The following is a 19,756-nucleotide window of genomic DNA, read 5'->3' on the forward strand; positions in this document are numbered from 1 at the left end:
AATTAAACAGATTCAAAAATTTAACAAAGTTTTACTTGCAAACTGTAAAACCCACACTCGAGACTCACTGACCACTGGCTATATGACAGCAAACAAGATCTGAGGAGTTAGGGAATGTATGATGCATTATGGGAAAGGGAGGAGCTTGAGGTTCATAGGTGTGCACTAGGCTAATGGCCCTGGAGCTTTTACAAGCCTAGCCCATGGGATTACCCTGGCATGGTGGCACCCGACCTTAGTTCCTAGTGCCTCTGTCAAGTAGAGCCACTGGAGTGATCCCTGGGGTGAATTTTCTACTTCCCCACCCACTCATCAAGATTTCTCTTGAAGAAGGTCAGTGAGGCGCTCTGCTTGACATGTGTGGGAAGTCTATTCCACAGCACGGTCAGTCTCTGGGTTATGAACCTGTCCCTCCAGCTTGTTCTGTCGATTGTGGTAATGAGGTTGAGTTCTCTGGAGTGTATAGTGTGGAGAGATTGGGATTTCTTTAGTTGTAGCATTTCTAAAAGAGCTGGGTCGGACATGGCTTTGTAAGTCAAGCAGAGACTGCCTCTAAGTTGATGATATGAGACAGAGAACAGTTGGAGTTTTTTGAGTCTGTCCATATAGGTTCATAGGTTGGTACTAGGCTATCAGCCCTAGGGCCTATACAAACTGTTTCCATAACAATTCCCTTGCTTCTTCCCACCATTTTTATTCACTTTCGACCTAGTCTAGCAGGGTGACTGATGGGACGGATCCCCAAGCCTTTCCCTCTCCCATCCCAGCCAAGGTTCCTTCGAAGGAGGTCAAAAGAGGCACTCTGCTTGGACATGTATGGGCAATCTATTCCAGAGTCTGGGAGTCTCTGGGTCAGTCCCTCCCCTATCCTCCAGCATGCTCATTGCAGATGACAAGTTTAGATCCCCTGAGCTGTGCGATTGAGGATTCTTGATTTCTTTAAGTGCAACAGCTCTGGGTTTGACATCTTTGACATGGCCTTTGTATGTTACAGAGATCGCCTCTGAGTAGAGATATATACACAGAGTATAGCTGAGTTTTTAAGCGGTCAGCGAGGGCACTGGGTTTTAGGCCCAGGATTCTTTTAGTGAGGCATTTTCATGAGGCCTTTCAGTTGTTGCAGATGTCTTGAGAGGTTACATACCAAATGGGTATTTATTCTCTATAATAGGTCTAAGTGAGGAGACAGGAGTACAGTGGGACAATGACCTCCCTTTTTTCTGTGATGAAGTGGGCCAATATGAAGGATTTCCCCCTGACTGTTGTGGCGATGTGGTTATCGAACGGAGACCACTGTCCACCTGTGTGGAACCACTGTGTACTACACTTTCTGTGTTTTAGTGTACTGCCACCTAGTATGGTAATTCATGGATACATGTTTTGGTAATTCCTAACAATACATTGTACAAGTGTTTAAGGCCTAAGATCCTTCTTGTGAGGTATTTTTGTGGCCACTCCAGTTGTTATAGGTGTCTGGTGAGGTACATGCCAAGTGGGGCATTGTGCTCAATGATTGGCCTAATGAGGGAAGAGTAGAGGGAGACAATGACCTCTTTCTTCCTAGATGCAAAACCCTTAGTAATAAGATGTGCCATATAGAAGGACTTTCTGACCACAGTGGCAATGTGGTAGTCAAACGAGAGGTTGCTGTCAACCTGTGTTCCCAGATCTCTTATGATACCTTCTGTGTTCAGTGGACTACCATCGATGTGGTAATTCATGGGAAATGGGTTTTTCCCAAAGGGGATGATGACACATTTTTTGGCATTGAGCTTAAGGCCATGGTTGTGACACCATTCATTGGTCTCAGTGAGGCCTTTCTGTAGGATGTCAACATCACTTGGGGAGTTAATTATGGGTCCCAACTTGAATTGTCTGTGAACTTTGTCAGCCACAGTCCCTTCGTGTTGGCCTGAACTTCAGAGAAATAGATACCAAACAGGAGAGGACCCAGGACCAAACCCTGTGGGACTCCACTAGTGACTGGTCGACAGTCTGACTTGGAGTCAGCTACTTTCACACTGTGGGTTCTATCTGTGAACCAGTTTGCAACCCTCTTAGTGATATAGGGGTTGATGCCTAGCTTAGTGAGTTTTTCTATGATTCCTGAGTGGGGAATGGTATCAAAGGCCATGGCCAGATCAAGATAGACTGTATGAACCACCTTGCCTTCATCCACAGCTCTGGTGATTGACTCAAAGAAATCGACCAGGTTGAGCAGGCATGATCTACCCTTCACAAAACCAAACTGTGTGGGATTCAGAGTATGGAGGTTCCCTATATCTTTGTTTATTAGGTCCATGAAGATGCGTTCCATAGCTTTGCATATCAGACTTATCAGGCTAATGGGGCGATAGTTCCCCGGGTCTGTAGTCGTTCCCCCTTTGTGGAGAGGGATGACTGTTGCAGTGCGCCATTCGGTAGGGACAAAGCCTGAGGTGAGGCTGTGATTGAATAGGGCACACAGGTAAGGTGCCAGTTCACTCTGTAGTTAATGTAGAACACAGCCATGGATATTTTCAGGTCCCATAGAAGCTGTATTCTTGGCCTTGGACAGTGCTGTTTTAACCTGTGCAGCAGTAATACTGGGTGCCTGGAAATCTACTGGTATTGTGATTGGTCCGTTGGTGGGGGAGAGAGGGGTAAAGTTGGCACTGAATCTGGCGGCCAGTATATTGGCAATATCTGTTGGCTTGGTATAGGAGGTACCATTGTGCAACAGCTCCGAGCAAATTTGGGTACTGCCGTGGAGATTCTTTACATCACTATAAAAGACCTTGTGGTTGCCTTTACTGTCTACTGCAATTCTGTTTTTATAGCTAGCTTTAGAGGATTTGATGAGGGATCTCAACTTTTTGTTGAGGCTGATAAGGGAGTTTTTCCAGTCTTGGGACTTCACCTTATCTCTCATCAGTTTCATCCTTCTGTTGTAGAGTTTGTTTATGGCAGCAGACCACCAAACTGGCTTCCTTTTTTGGAGGAGAGCATCTTGGTTCTACTGGATCTGGTGAGATACATGCATTTGTGTACGTGTTCGTACAGGGCATTAGTGTATGATTCAGCGGTCATGCAGCTGTTCTTCAATTGCATGGGTGCCGTGAAGTCAGCCACCTCTGTTTTTAGAAGCCCAAAGTTAGCTTTGGAGAAGTTTTTCATGGTGGTTACATTTGCGGGGGTGGAAGGGAATGTGGATTTCCAGTGTGATTATTTTGTGGTCGGATCTAACCAGGGAGGGGTTGACTATTGGTACAGAGCAACAGTCACCCATGTTAGTAATGACCAGGTCAAGGATGTTGCTACCTCTAGTGGTGGTAAGAATGAGCTGGTCCAGGGCACTGGAATTAATGAATTCCAGGAAACGTTGGGCAAGTGTATTGGTACATGATCTTAAGTTTTGTGAAAGTGGCCCAATTGGATCTGAGGTCGGATCCGAAGACCCAACAGTGAGGCAGAATGAAAAGGACAACATCAGTTGCACGTTACAACTTGTGCTCCCTCTTACACTAATTACCATTTTTATCTCATCTTTATTCCTTTTCCAGATAAGAAAAACAGCTTGTATGCTTTCAGAAAACATTAATTTCAAACTTTAAAAAAGTGCTCTTGCTTTTACTGCATGCCTCTGTAGTCAGCTTGTCTCCATGAAAACATAAGAACAAAATGTACAGCTGCCCTCGGCTGTAGACTTCTCAGCTCACACTGAACATTTATTTGCTAAAGGAAAACGTTTCATAACATTCAGTGTTCTCTTATTTACTTACTTACACCAAAAACTGTAATTAGATTATGCCAAGAGCCTTAATCCACACATTCACTTATGCAAAAATAATAGAAACCAAATCAACTCTACATATATCATTTCACTCTATTTTCAGGTTTTGGAGGCACAACCTGTAACTGTATAATATAATTTATAGGGCATTCTGTCACTACTTTGGACATAAAGGATAGATTTGTGATATAGCTCACCATGTCCACATGAAAGATTAAAAGGGGATCATTGCAATTCAAAGTTCGTAGTTCAGAAAATCTCCTGACTGATGTGAAAATTTCGAGCAGAGCCTTTCCTATGTCAAAATGTTTACATGTGGTGTGCCTTCAGGCTCAAAAGGATTTATTCCTAATAAGAAATTACTAAGCAAAGTAATCACAAAATCACAAGTACTCAACAGTATTCAGTTACAAATTTCTCAAGAGCATAACTTGGTCCCAATGTGGGGCAATTATTTTACATGATGATCTTAAATGTATCATTCCTTTAAGGGACTGCTTTACTGGTCTAAGGGCTGATTCAATGGTTCATAGTTAAGTACTAAGCTAGCTGCTCTTGAGGGACATTTTAAGCCTAGCCAATTCCCCTTATTGTGCTTGAATTAACCTATTCCATTTGGTTAGAGACTGGCTTTACTCATCCCACGGTAAAAAAAAAAGAAGTTATGTCATACCATAACGTTCCATCTGTGTTGTCGATCTTCTCTAATCCTTGACTATGGATTCCGTTCCAAGCCTCAGAACCGACACGGCAGTTTTTTCAGCTCACTCCTCCCAAAACTCTCGAGCTAATCTCTATCTATAATGCTCCTCACTAAATTACCTCAGATCGAGGTCGCCTATAATAGTGACAGACAAAGTAGTAGTTATAAATAACAGACCATATCTGTGTCCCTATTATGAAGCCAGTCTTTGTTCACTAAGAGTCTTAGGCAGGGGGAAGGAGTGGGGGGAAATGTCAAGGATTAGTGAAGATCAACAACAGAGATGGAATGTTATGGTAAGACATAACTTCTTTATCTGATGTTGTCAATCTTCACATAATCCTTGACTGTGGGACAGAGTTCCTAGCTACATGAATCTTGGGAGGTCTCACGAAAGAATATTCCTGAGCACCATCAAACCGAATGATGCACATCACCTAGAGACCTGGTCCAGTTTGTAATGAGTAATAAAGGTATGAGGAGATGTCCATGTAGCTGCTGCACAAATGTCATCTAAATAAGCTCTAGTATGAAAAACTGCAGAAGCTGCTACAGCTCTCATTGAATGAGCTTTCACAGGATGTGGTGGTAAAGTCCTTTTGAGTGATAAATAAAGGTGATACAATCCCTAAGCCGGTTAGCTAAGGTAAGTTTAGAAACTGGTTTACCTAAGGATAGTGAGGAAAAGGCAATGAACAGCTGGCAGATTTTCTGATGTCCTTCGTTTTGTGAAGGTAAAAATGTAATTGCCTGTGGATGTCTAATAAGTGCAGGCAGTACTCTCCTTTATTAAAGAAATAAGGGAAAAAGTCTGGTAGATGTAAGGTTTGATTGATATTTGATTCTAAAACAACCTTCGGCAAAAAAGATGGATTTGCCTTGAGGGAGACCCTGTCCTTAGGAAATATTAAATAGGGGGACCTGCAGAACAAGGCTCGACTTTCCAATATTCTTCTGACTGAAGTGACAGCTATCAAAAACAAAGTTTTCCAAGTCAAAAACTTTAAATCACAAGTTGCTGAAGGTTTAAAAGGAGATGAAATGAGAGACTGTAGGACCAGGGGTAGATCTCATGGAACAAGGGTCTATATTATGTTGTCGAAAGACATGTTCAGTGAACATGTCTTCATCGACACATAAAGAATGAACCCTGTAATTGCCGAAAGGCCACATCAGAGACTTTTTTCCCCGGGGAAAAAGAGCTTGGCCATTGTCAGGGATTTGCCTTTTTCCCCACTGTAGTGCAATCTCGGAGTTGGTATATTTAGTTAAAGGGTGTGTCGGGGGCACAGCCCCCCAATATATGGGATATGAACATTTGCTGTTCCTTGGGAAAAAAGTTGCTGATGTGGCCAGTCGGTGATTACAGTGTTCGATATTTGTGTGTCGATAAAGACGTGCTTGCTGAACATGTCTTTCGACTACATAATATAGACCCTGCAACAATGGGTTCTTTAAACAGGAAGCCTTAACATTAAGGTTCCTTTCAAAAAGGCCAAAGTTTATGAAACAAAGTGAAGAACCATCAAAACCAACATGGAAATTAGATATTGCAGACAGATGTACTTGAATGGTGGAAGCTGAGGAACCAGACTGATAAAGGACAGGGAATCAAAAACATTACCTACAGGTGCTGTGTAGGGGTCAACATTACTGTCAAGCGACCACCTTGCAAATTTTATCCATTTGTTATGGTACAGCTTTCCTGTTTATGCCTTGTGGTGTGCCAAAATGATATGTTAGACCAGGGGAGTAAGAGAAGGATGCCTGTCAATCATTAGAAATGCAGAAGCCATGCAGTGAGCTTGTAATGCTGAAGAATCACGTGAACCATTCCTTCTGGGTGAGATAACAGGACTGGAGCTGGGTCCAGAATCCAAGGTTTCCGAAGTAGGTGAGGTCAAAGGGAAACCAGACTTGTCGAGGCCACAACAGAGCAATAAGGATTATTATGTTCCTCGACCTCTTGGTTTTCTTTAAAATCTGACATATCAGAGGAGTTGGGGGGGAAAGGCATACAGAAGAGCGGGGGGGGGGGGGAATCATGGAGAAGCACATCTTTGGGTGACTCTCCCGGAGGAGCGATTAGGGCAAAGTAACTGCTGCACTTGCTGTTCAGTGGGGATGCAAACAGGTTGCAGCAAGGTTGACCCCAGTGGGGGAATATCTTTTCTGCCACTACTGGATTGAGAGACCACTCGTGAGGCATTAGAATAGTTCTGCTAAACTTGTCCGCAATCACACTGGAACACTCCAGAATGTGCGTTGCTGTTAGAAAGCAGTTGGAAGAAACTGCCCATTGCCATACTCTGAAGAATCTCGACAAAGCGAGTAAGACTTGGTTCCCCTTTGTTTGTTGATGCATCAGACGACCAGCATTTTGGCTGTACTGCCACTGTTCCAAAGGGGAGGGTATCTTGAAATGCTCGCAATGCTAAGAGCCTCACCCTCATCTCTAGAGCACTGATATGCAAACTGGGCTCCATCTAGGACCAATTGCCTTGGACTGTCCTTCACAGATAATGTCCCACCAGCATCAGTGGTCACTATGACTTGGGGATACGGTAGGACAAAGGGATGGCTCAACAAGATTTCGCTGGAATGGAACCACCAAGACAGGTCTTGCTTGCAACAATTGATGATCAAAATCTGATGAGACTTCGGCTGGTTTAATAATGACCATTGGGAGGCCAGAAGCCATTGAAAAATCTGCATGTGATACCTGGCCATGGGAAATAGGGTAACAGAGGCTGCTACTGACCCTAGAGCCTGCGGGATGAGTCTTGCTGGAACACTTCTGTTCTGAATGTGTGGTTTACTTGTGATCTGATTATCTGGAGCCCTTCTAATGGGAGTGATGCAAATCCCGTGACTGTGTCTAGTATAGCTCTAATGAATTCCAGCTATTGTGTGGGTTCCAAATAGGATTTTTTTGTAATTTATTTTGATTCCTAAGGTGGTGCAAAGATGAAGGGTGTAATCTCTTGCCTTTACGAGATGACACCTGGTGGTAGCAGTTAGGAGCCAGTCATCGAGATATGGAAACACTTGCAACATTAGCAGTCTCAGATGTGCTACTACCACTGCCATGCATTTGGTAAACACCCTGGGGGCTGTGGTGAGGCCAAAGGGCAGTGCCCTTTACTGACAGTGACTGGTTCCCAGCCAGAAGCGCAGGAATATTCTGGAGCGTTTGTCCGTTTTTATGTGGTAATACGCATACTCAAGATCTACTGAGCACATCCAGTCGTCTTTTTCCAAAAATGGAAGTAATGACTCTACTGAGACCATCCAGAATTTGGTTGGCTGAACTGAGTTTTTCAGCTGGCTGAGATACAAAATGAGTTTCCAGTCCCCTGTTTTTTGTGGCAATAAAAAGAACCTTGAGTAGATTCCGGATATCCTCTGGTCTTGTGGGACTGACTGGATGACTCTTCTGTTGAGCAGTTTTTGGATTGCTAAGACTGATGCTTCCCTATGACTGGGTGGAATGTCTGGGAGTCTTTTTGTGTTTTTAGATCTGTTGAAAGGGGAATGATGTACCCTCTGGAAATGATCCCCGTACCCATTTGACTGTTGTCATCTGTAGCCAGGCAAATTGATGCAGGGATAATCATCCCCTGACTGCCTCCAGAGGAAGGCAATCGGGCCTCCGTTCAGGAGTGCTGGTAGGAGTTACCCGATAAGGAATCTCTGGAACCCTGGTTCTGTGGGCTGTCCTCTTGGATGGCATCTTCCATGATTACTTCCCCCTCTGCCCTGGGAGAAGTCCTTGCTGAGTGAATCTGGTTCCTAGAGAAGGGCCTTTGAGGAGTGGAGAACTGTACTCCCATGGCACACCTGGGTAGTGTGTCTTTAACCTTGGGGCCAAACACGGATGATCCGTCAAAAGTAGTGTTGAAGAAAGAAGATTTAAATTTTGAGATGAAGAAGAGGAAGATCTGGCTTCAGTCTTGGGACCAGTATCGCCTCTTCAAAATCACCCATCAGCAGTCCCTTTAAAATAAGCGTGTTTTTCAGCTCTGTCAAGGTTCTAGTGGAGATACCATAACAAACAGCACAATCCTGTTGGAGATGGACAGCACCTACACAGTAAACACAAGAGGTGTGTCCATCCAAGTTGGGCATTTTTATATCACATTTTTGGCATGTCTTAAACCCAGAGGTGTCCTTAGTTGACTTATCGGCCATAGTCAAAAAATACAGGCCTAAGCCATACCCACACACAGGAAAGAGAAGGCTTCTTTTTTTTTTTTTTTTTTTGAAAGGAACAGAAAGGAGAAAACTTACCAATGATGGTAATATAGGTTTCCCTGAGGTAAAGGAAGCAGGGAAAAAAAGTACCAACAATGGTACATTAGATTACCTAATGGTAGAAGCGAGGTAAGGGGAAGAAAACAGTCACGCACGCACTAAATATAAAAGAGGAGTGGGTAGAAATCTAGAAAAATGATATATTTATGTAATCATAGAAAAATAAAAACAAAAAAAAATAAGAAACTCACAATATTGTATTGTCAAAGCTTGAGAAATTGGTTGAACGCGTCTGACAACACGAAGCGGCAAAGATCATCTGGGGTAATTTAGTGATGAGCATTACGGGTAGAGCCTAGCTCGAGAGTTTTGGGAGGTGTGAGCTGGAAAAACATCAGAGTCGGTTCTGAGGCTTGGAAAAGTACAGTTGTGTGCCTACCATAAATGTAGATGTTCGAGTGTATTCACTGTTGCAGTCATTACAATTGGGTTATCCTGCTGGCAGGCTACCCGCAGTCGGCCTGAATTCCAAAGTCTAGGTCCGGCGTCGGTTGCTGTCGCCTCCTCCCTGACGTCAGTACGCCAGGGGTATAAAAGATGCAGCCGACACCATTTTTTTCAGTTTTTCTTGCCCCAGATGTCAGATGCCCCCAAAAGGGTAGGCTAAAAATATGTCAATAAAGCATGCATGCACTAAATAACAAGTTTCCTTCATCTACAAGCAAATACACCACATAGGTTGTATAAAATAGAGAAGTACAGATAAGGTCCAGCACAGATAAGGGGGATGGTGGGCAAACTGGATTGCAACAGTGAATACACTCTAACATCTACATTTATGGTAAGGTACACAACTGTACTATGTTCATCGTGTTTCACTGTTGCAGTCATTACAACTGGGTTGAATCCCAAAGCTAAGGTTGGGAGGCTGGAACTAAATAGAATTAGGAGCGGCTATGAGGCCCTGCAGAACTGCAGTGGCAAAGCCTGCCCTGGATTTGGAGTAGAGTGGTAAGTGGTAGTGCTTTGTAAAAGTATGCACTAAACTCCAGGCTGCAGCCTCTAAAATGTCTTTGGTGGGCACTCCTCTGAGGAAGGTTGCTGAAGTGGCTGCTGCTCTGGTTGAATGTGGCCTAATGCCCTTAGGCACTGATTTGCCATGTTGAGAATAGCATAGACGAATGCAGTGACCTATCCACTTTGAAATAGTCTGCTTTGAGATAGTCTTTCCTTGTGATCCTGCAGCATATGCTGCCAGTAATTGCTCAGTCTTTCTGAAAGCTTTGGTTCTGTCCAAGTAGAAGCGCAGCTGTTTGTGTATGTCCAAAGAATGAAGAAGTTTCTCACCCTTATTCTGTGGGTTTGGATAAAAGGTTGGCAAATGAATAGTTTGGTTGAGGGCCACACTGGACACTACCTTAGGCATAAAAGTGGGGTTTGTACTTAGAGAAACCCTATCTGGATGGAAAATGATAAAAGGTTCCACAGCCATGAGTGCCTGTAGCTCTGAGATTTGTCTTGCAGAGGTTATTGCAAGGAGCAGAGCTGTTTTCCAAGATAAAAATTTTATATCAGCTGTAGCGGCTGGCTCAAAAAGAGGCAGAGTGAGTTTTTCCAAGACATAATTGAGGTCCCATGCAGATATTGGTGATCTCCTTGGATGCCGTTAAGTTTTTAACTCCTCTGAGGTACTGCCTTAATAAAGGATGAGAGAAAATAGGTGGCTCTGTACTGTAATGAGCTGCAATGGCAGAGGCATGAATCTTAATTGATGAAAAGGATAGGCCATTGTCCAGCATCTCAGTTAAGCATTGCAAAATCTGACGTATATTTGGAACAATCATGTCAATTCCTTGTGCCTGGTTCCAAGCACAGAATCTCTTCCATTTTTCAGCATAAGATTTTCTGGTACTAGGCCCCCTGGCCTCCAAAATAACATCCATAACCGCTTTAGAGAGAGGTGTGTTTTGAAAAGCTACATTATCCACCATGCTGCCAGATTTAAGGTCCTGAGTTGGCTGTGCAGGATCGGATTGTTTTGTTGGGTCAGTGAGGAATTTGAGGTAATGTCCATGCTGGGCACTGCGTCGAGTTCCTTAGGATTGGGTACCAGTGCTGGCGGGGCCAGTCTGGGGCAATCAGTATCATTTTTGGCTTCTCTTGTCTGACCTTTAGGAGTACCTTGGGGAGGAGAGGCAGTGGTGGATAGGTGTATACTGTTAAGTTTTTCCAGCTGAAAGATAGAGCATCCACTTTCCATGCTTGCTTGTGATAAGTCCTTGTGCAGAATCTCTGTAGTTGGCAGTTGTGAGGGGAGGCAAATAGATCTATGTCCGGGCATCACCAATTCCTTATTATCATGTTGAAGACTTGTGGAACCAATTTCCACTCGTGGGGATCCATGAGGTTTCTGCTTAGTTCGTTTGCCAGAGTATTTATCTTTCCTGGCAGGAATTGTGCTTGCAGATGTACTTGGTAAGTCAATGCTGTGTCCCACAAAGTCATGGCCAGTCTGCAAAAGGGGTAGGAATGTGTGCCACCCTGCTTGTTTATGTACCACATGACTGTAGTATTGTCCGTCTTTATCAGTAGTTGTCCTGGATGAAGTAGATCCTTGAAGGCTGTCAAGGCATTTTGAACAGCTAGCATCTCTTTTTGATTGATATGTAGATGCATTTGGATTGCGGACCATGAGCCCTGAATACATCTTCCTACCATGTGGGCCCCGCAGGCATAATCTGATGCATCTGTTGTCAATGTCTTCCTGGCTGGGGGGCATGGTGAATGGCTGCCCCTTGTTGTGGTGACAGGCCTTTGCCCACCATCGAAACTCCTGTTGCAGGCAGGGAATGAGTGTAATTATTGTTTCCAGGCTGTGGCAATGCTGAGTCCAAACACTTTTTAGATACCATTGTAGTTTCCTCATATGCAGTCTTGCATATGGAATTAGCAGAATGCAGGATGCCATGAAGCCCAAAGCCTGCAGAATTTTTCTTGCAGTTAACTGGGTGTTTGTTGCCAACCTTTTGAAATAAGTAGTCAGTTGCCTTTGTTTGTCTGGCATGAGATAAGCCATCTGGGCAGTTGTATTTAAGCTTGCACCCAGGAATATAATCTCTTGAGAGGGTACAAGTTTTGATTTCTTCTTGTTTACTGTGTACCCTAGGCATGTTAATAATCTTTTTACAAACGCCAGATGCTGTAGTAGTATGTCCTTGTTCTCTGCTTGAATAAGGCAGTTATCTAAGTAAGGATATATTTGTATTCCTCTTTGTCTGCAAAATGCAATTACTGGTGCCAGGCATTTTGTGAAGACCCTGGGCACAGTAGATAAGCCAAAGGTCAGTGCAGAGAATTGGTAGTGCATTGAGCCAGCTATGAATCTGAGGTCTCTTCTGCATGATTGTCTGATTGGGACATGCAGGTATGCCTCTTTTAGGTCTAAAGTTACAAGCCAAGCCTTCTTGCCCAGCATGGGCAGAAGCTGCTGCGGAGTCAACACTTTGAATTTTGGAATATCCAGGTATGTGTTTAGAATAGATAGGTCCAGTATTGGCCTCCAGGCTTTGTCCTTTCTGGGCACCAAGAAAAGTCTCGAGTAAAATCCTTGTCCCTGCTCTTGCTGTGGTACTTGCTGAATGGCCCTCATGTCCATGAGAGATGAAACTTGCTTTTGTGCCTCTGCCCATTGATTTTCTGGCAGGTCTGGCATACCGTTTGCCCTTGGCAGGGTGTGAAAGTGGAACCTGTAACCTTGTGACACTATGTTCAAGACCCATTTGTCCTGGGTGATTAGGTGCCAATTTTGAGAAAAAAAGTGCTAGTTTTCCCCCTAAAGGAGATGCCAGTAGATAAGTGCTTGGCGCTGGCAGGGGGAAGTCATTGAGACTGCTTTCTGTATGGCTGTGACTTGTCTTCTCTGCTTTTGGAGGTAGAAGCACCCCATTGTTTAGACCTGTATGAGCCATGGGGCTGGGATCTGCCTCTAGGGCATCTGTATCTGCCTCTTTGTGGCTTGTCTGACACTGGAAAGGACCAATTCTTTGTAGGCCAGTGTCTGCTAAATCTTGGAGGATGTACCTCTAAGAAATCATTGACTGTCTGCATAGATTTGGCTTTGTCCTCCATTTTCTTCAACACCTCTTCTGCTTTAACACCAAACAAGGTATCATGCTGTAATGGAGCATCTAATCATTTTGCTTTAACATGATCAGGCAGATTCTGTTCCTTTAACCAAGCATGCCTCCTAATGACAGAACCCGTAACAGCGGCTCTGCAGAAGGCCTCCAAAGAATCAAAACCACATTGTAAAGTATGCTTTCCAACTTGTTCAGCTGCATGCAATAAATCCTGCATTTCTTTATTCTCTGCACATTCAGAATTTGTCCACATTTTCTGTTTAAGCAGTGACATTATGTATTGCTGATATTTAAGCATATGAAACTGACACTTTAAAGCCCTTATAGCCAAGGTAGCAGAAGTGTAAATCTTTTTTCCCCATCTGTCCAGTGCCCTACAATCGCTGTCAGAGAGGGTAGGGTTTTTTGCAGTGGAAGCCTTGACCCCCCCCCCCCCCCTTGGGACCCTGAGAGAGAGTTTCTGGGTCAGCAGCAGGGTTTTTAAAAAGAAATTTGTGGGAGTCTGGAACCCTGTAGTATCTGTCTGGCTTAACAGGAGCTGGAGGTAAGGAGTCAGACTGGACTCTGAAAATACATCATCTACAATGTCTAGCACAGGTGGAATAGCAAGGGGCCTGTGCTAAGGCAGTAAAAGTAAGTCTCTGAGCCTTTTCTTAGATTCTGAATAATCTTGGCTCTCCTGATGGAAATGCTCCCTCATGGTATGCAGTGTTTTGCCAAAAGAATAATCCTCAGGTGGAGAAGCTGAGGGGATAGATTCTTCAGCATCAGAATCCTCATAAGGAGGAAGAGAGTACTGCTGATCAGAAGAGGAATCAGATGAAATGGAAACCTGATCTGAAGATTCATATTTTATCTATTGCCTAGGCCTCTTGTCAGGAGGGGGATGAGAACCCCTGATCAAAGTAATCAGGTCTTCGGCCATTTTGAGCATCTGTTTTTTAGGCATGGAGGCCTGTCCATGGGGCTGTTGTACTTGTTTCTTTGTCTTTAAAGCTGCTTTAGTCTTTGCCTTTGAAGCTGAAGTCGTTTTAACATATAATTGTATAGGCCTGAAAATGCCCTCAGAAGCCGATGCCTGCTCACCAGCTCCGGACCCATCTGAGGGAATGGTTTCCGAAGGTCCAACACCTTGAGTTTCTGTAGGCATGGTTGAATCCGCGTGGGAGTCGGTATCGGCCTGAGGCTCTAAAATAGTGGTCTTCAGGGGCTGCGAAAGCACCTCACTGAGAACTGGCGACTGGCCTCGAAGAAGCCTCGTCGTCGGTTTTGGATCTCGGATGCCTGTCCTTTTCTTTTTCTTTGCGCTTTTTGTAAACTCTGGTAGTTCGGCTGTTCCGGCAGCATTATATAATTAAATTGTCTGCCAAAGTAATGAAATGCAAAATCGTACTGACGCTTAATAGTGCGTTGGTTAAATCTAGCACAAAACCGACAACTAGCAACATCGTGGTCAGGGCCTAGGCAAGAAATACAGTAAGAATGAAAATCCTTATGAGGTATTTGCTTCCCACAAGAAATACAATTATTAACTTTTTCTGACATCGGTCTGGAGCAAGAAAAAAGTTTCCCCAATGGGGTACTTAGCTTTAAATGATGACTTTGGATATGAAATTCGAACTTGAAAATCTCAGGAGTCGGCCGACCGGCACTTGCGAACTGCTTTTGCTTCAGTTACAGCGCGGTAAGAAAGACTGAAGAAAATGGTGTCGGCTGCATCTTTTATACCCCTGGCGCACTGATGTCAGGGAGAAGGCGACAGCAACCGACGCCGGACCTAGACTTTGGAATTCAGGCCGACTGCGGGTAGCCTGCCAGCAGGATAACCCAATTGTAATGACGGCAACAGTGAAACACGATGAACATCAGGAGGGGGTATCAGTGCCATTCTGAACTTTCGAATTTTTAGAAATCTATTGAGGTTTGAAAGGTCTAGGATTGGTCCCCCAGTTGCTTCTCTGGGGACTCTGAAGAGTTGTGAATAAAACTGTTTTATTTCACTGATGGTGTTAGCACTATGAATCCCTGTACCAGAAGGTCTAGAAGGATGAGGAGGTTAAAAGTATTTGACATTTTGGCACTAGAAAGATCCCTGTCATGTGTAAGATTTTAATTTCCAAATTAAGTCTGAACACTTTTGAAATTACTTTGTGAACCAATGTGTGTCTGGCTATAGCTTATAATACTGGACAGCACTCTGACAGTCTCCCAGAAATCTTCTTGGGAGAAGGGCTTAAGTTGAAAGATGGGCTAAGGTGAGAATTTATAAGAAGTGTGTGTGTGTGTGTGTGTGGGGGGGGGGGGTGGACTACTTCCACATAATCATGGCTGCGCAGCATTGGAGAAAGTTTTTCTAAACTGTCCACATTTTTCTTTGCCTTGCTTACCTTTACAATGTCTCTAATATAAAGATTATGGATTTAAGGGGTAGTTCCTGTCCTAACATGGCAAGAAAAATGAAAAATTGCTTAACACTGTGCAAGACCTTTCTCTATTCATCCATCATCTTAAACACTTCACTAGTAGGGTTCCAAAGGAGTAGCTTCTAATCTAGTGGAGCTTTAAAGACATGCCCTTTCATATCCCCTGACAGAGACTGTAGCCTAGGCCATTCATATTGTCTGACTTAAGAACATATGGCTGCTGCCTTTGATGCTGCATCTACATCATAGTATCCACTTAATTGTTTGGCCATCTGTCTAGTCGTCTGGATGAGTTCCATGAGCTTTGTTCTCTGGTCAGCATAAGACATATTCCTCAGCTTTACTTCAAGTGGGTCCCGGGCAGCTATCTAAAACTTCATTATGTAAGTATAAAAACTGATTGCACTGAAGGTCAGTGTGGCAGCTGCTTAAATTTTCTTCCCAAATCTGCCAAGCATCCTTCTTTCTTTGTCATCTGGGAGAGTGCTGGGAAGAGGAACCAACCTGAATCACGTTTCTGGATCAGTGGGCACTACATTTGTACCTGCAACAGAATTCTTACATAGGTATTTACAAGACTCTTGGATCCTGAAGAAATGGTCCTGTATTTATGAGCAAGGGATTAAGAGCCTTGTTTGTTGAATGTTGAAAGGAAAACATATTCCAGGGCTCCCAAGATTGGAAATATAGCCACAGGTTTAGTAGCACCTAGTCCCCACAACCCAAAAGATCTACTATGTGCCTCTGATGCTTCCTTTCTTTCTCATCTGACGCATTCTTTCATCCCAGTGACAGTTGCGGGAAATACAATATTCTCTGTTGGGGACTTAAAAGAGACGGTGTCCATTGAGTCAACATCATATCTGGGGTGGAAAGAATGATGACACATTTAAGAGAATTCTCTGGTTCATCCCGGTTACTTTTCTGGGAGTTTTCAGTCTGTGCAGATGAGTGAGCCCTCTTCCTTCTAATACACGAGACTCCAGACATAAAAAGCTTGAGTCCTGGTTATAGGCTCTGTAGAATGTTCATGAACCCTTTAGCCAGAGCAAAGTACAGTTGTATAAGTTGCACTTACCCATAACTGCAGATGCTCAATTTCTTCACAGCTGCAGTAGTTTTAAAACAAATGAGAAATAATCCTACATTCCACAAAGATGATGACAGGTGGGTGCAACTACAACAGCCGTAAGGAATTCGAATATCTACTGTTATGGCTATAAGTGCAGCTTACACAGCTGTTGAATGTTCATCATTTCCAGTGCTACAGTAGACTTCAGGCTACATGAATTGATTACTAAAGCCTACCCAACCTGAGAGGAGAATGATATGTATCTATAAAGTCTTCGAGAGTGGTGCTAGCAAGGCCAATTATGGATCCAGATAAAATAATCTAGTATGTAATTTTTAGTACAGGTATGCACAAAGGACAAGGTAGCTGTCTCTAGAAAGCTTCTAGAGTCCACCACTTTCCAGTATGCCAACACAAAAGACAAAGCCATCAAAGAGAGTGCTTTAATACTACTTGGAAGTGGATTATCATGGTAGGGGTAACAAAAGACAATAGCTGAGGATAACTAACATGGGTTGTCCTTCTTTAGCCACTCCCCACACAAATAAATATGTTTGTTTTTTCTAAAAAACTTGGTTATGTCAAGACACTACCAGAATTGTGCATGTCCAGACTATGAGCAATCCTTTCTCCATGGTTGTGAGGGTTAGGATAGAACACTGGAAGACTGATAGCTAGATTCAAAGAGCTCTGCAACAACCAAGGGAATGGGTATGAATGAAGGATTTATTCTGACTGGATCCAGGTATCAAAAGTAGACCGGATACGGTCAAACCATTAATACAGTTAGCAACTCAGATACTCATCTTGCAGATGTTCGAGACGAGAGAACAGTTTCCCATGTAATCGATCTTAAATCTGTCTGATGTGCAGGTTCTTATTTATTTATTATTTATTTTACATTTGTTGACCGAGCTAGTCTAACTGGATATACGTCCATTTTCAGTAGAGGCCCGGGGAGATAAGCTCCCAGATAGAACAATGAAATTAACAAGATAACAAATAAGGTAACATTAAACAAAAAATAATATTTACAACGCATAATACAGGTTATCACAGTAAAATTCAGCAGTGCAGAATACAGGCACAACATAGCATGCTAGTACAATCAAGATGTTCTAGAGGGAGATAGTATTATGGTTAATAAGGAAGGAATTACAGTTAATGAGTAGAAGGGGTAGGAAGAGTAAAGTATTAAGAAACACATAACTAGTCCGGTTTAGTACAGTGGCATAACCAGTGTGTTCTGAGGAACACTTTCAATTTGTTTTTGAAGCATGATAGTGAGGGAAGTGAGGAGAGTTCACTGGGGAGGAGATTCCAGGCTTTTCTAACAATATTAGAAAAGAGGGAGTCGCCAGCCTTGTTGTTTGGTTTAGTGGTATGTACTAGAAGTCTCTGAGAAGACCTTAAGGATTTCAGGTTTTTATAGGGAGTGATGAGTGTGGATAGAATAGGAGTTTTGGAAGGTTTGTAAAGAGTGTTGTGGGCTATAGATAGTTGATGGAATTTAATCAGATTTTGTAGTTCAAGCTATCCCAGCTGCTTTAAATTAATGCAATGGTGGGTTCTAAATGGGTTTCCTGTAGCAAATCTGGCAATGTTACTGTAGGACATTTCCAATTTGCTAAGATTATTTTTTGATAGATTAGTGAAAATGGGTGAGGCATAAAGAAGTGAAGAGATTAGATGAGCGTGTGCTATAGTGGTTTTAGTTGAAGGTAGGAGGAAGGATTTTATCCTATAGAGAGAGCAAAGTTTTTTGTTGACAGTTTTTATAGTACTGTTGATATGGATATCAAAGTTCAGATTGTTGTCAATGGTGATACCCAATAGTTTGGTGGTTGGCTCGGGAGATATAACAGTTTTATTGGTAGAGATAACTGAGAAATCAAGAGGAGAGGACTTATTGGTGGGAGAGAAGAGGAGGAGTTTAGTCTTTTTGGGGTTTAGGAGAAGGCATCTATGTGTGAACTATTTCTCAACTGTGTTAAATACTTGTTGGGTAAGAGATTGAAGTTCAGAAGAGGTGGTGGCTGAGCATATCAGTGTGGAGTTGTGCGCATATTGAATGCATGTGGCTTGGGGGATGGCAAGGTGAAAGTCATTAATAAATATGGAAAAAAGTAGAGGTCCTAAGATGGACCCTTGAGGGACACCAAGGTTGATGGGCAGGTGAGAGGAGACAGACTTGTGCCATAGTACAGCCTGTTGTCTTTTATCAAGGTAGGACTGGAACCACTTTATAGAAGATGTATCTAGTGACAGGGATTTCAGTATTTTGATGAGAATTTGGTGATTTTACCATGTCAAAAGCTTTAAACAGGTCAATAAATAGTGCTGAAGAAAGCTGTTAAGATTGTGTTTTTTGTTGATACAATCTGTGAAGGAATGAAGGGCAGTGGTAGTGCTATGTGAAGGTCTGAATCCATGTTGACAGTTGGAAAGTACATTATTTTGGGTTAGATGGTCAAGTAATTGTCTGTGAATACATTTCTCCATGATCTTTGCCAAAGGAGAGAGAAGGGCAATGGGGCGGTAGTTGGAGAGTTCAGTGGAGTGTCCACCTTTATGGAGGGGGATAATATGGGAAATTTTCCATAAACTGGGGATATGACTTTCGGTAATGGTTCTATTAACCAGAATAGAAATGGGATAAGCAATAGCTTTGGCTGATTGTTGTAGGAATTCAGCAGGTAGTTGGTCTGCTGAGGGTGAGCATGGTTTTAGTTTCTGCAGAAGGCTAAGAATATATGTTGTTGGGACAGGTTGAACATGAAAAGTAGGAGGTAAGGTTGATTTATAGGAAGGTAGAGTGAAGTTATTAGGTGATAGTTGACTAGCTAGTGTTTGTATAGCATTAGTAAAAAAGGTATTGAAAGCATTAGCTGTATTCAATGGATTTTTGTGGTCAGTATTTTGAGGGTCTGGCGTAGTAGATTGACCTGGATGGAGTAGCTGGTTAATGCTAGCCCAACATTTTTGTGGGTTGTTTTAATTAGCTTGTTGGGATTGTAGGTAGTAGTTTATTTTATCAGATATTATAGCTTTCTTGGTTTCATTTCTTAGCTGTCTAAATGTTAGTTGGTCTATAGGGTTTTTAGTCTTCCTCCATTTTGCCCAAAGTTTGTTTCTAAGATTTATTTTGTGTTTGGTTTCTTTTAAAAGCCATGGAGCAGATTTGGTTTTAATTCTAATTAATCTGGTTGGAGCATGGTAGTTGAGAATGGCAAGGAAGTTGGAGTTAAAGTAATTAATGGCTTCATCTAAAGGGAGGTTTAGTAAGGTGAGACCAGTTGCAAGCTCTTAGCTCCATTTGGAATAGTTCAGGGTTAAAGTACTTTTTAGATCTGATGTTTTTGACAGATGTTGGAATGGGAGAGTTGATTTTAT

The 19,756-nt window shown here is 42.9% G+C and overlaps 1 protein-coding gene across 1 annotated transcript in view; it reads right to left on the reverse strand.

Annotated features, from left to right (window-relative positions):
• The window catches only part of OSBPL8 (oxysterol binding protein like 8), a 3,324,100-nt gene that overhangs the window by 781,261 nt on the left and 2,523,083 nt on the right, over nt 1-19,756 (reverse strand). The gene's annotated exons all lie outside the window — the stretch shown is intronic.

Source organism: Protopterus annectens, chromosome 11.part0, assembly GCF_019279795.1.
Source record: "Protopterus annectens isolate FY-2018-M chromosome 11.part0, PAN1.0, whole genome shotgun sequence".
Taxonomy (NCBI): Eukaryota; Metazoa; Chordata; order Ceratodontiformes; family Protopteridae; genus Protopterus; species Protopterus annectens.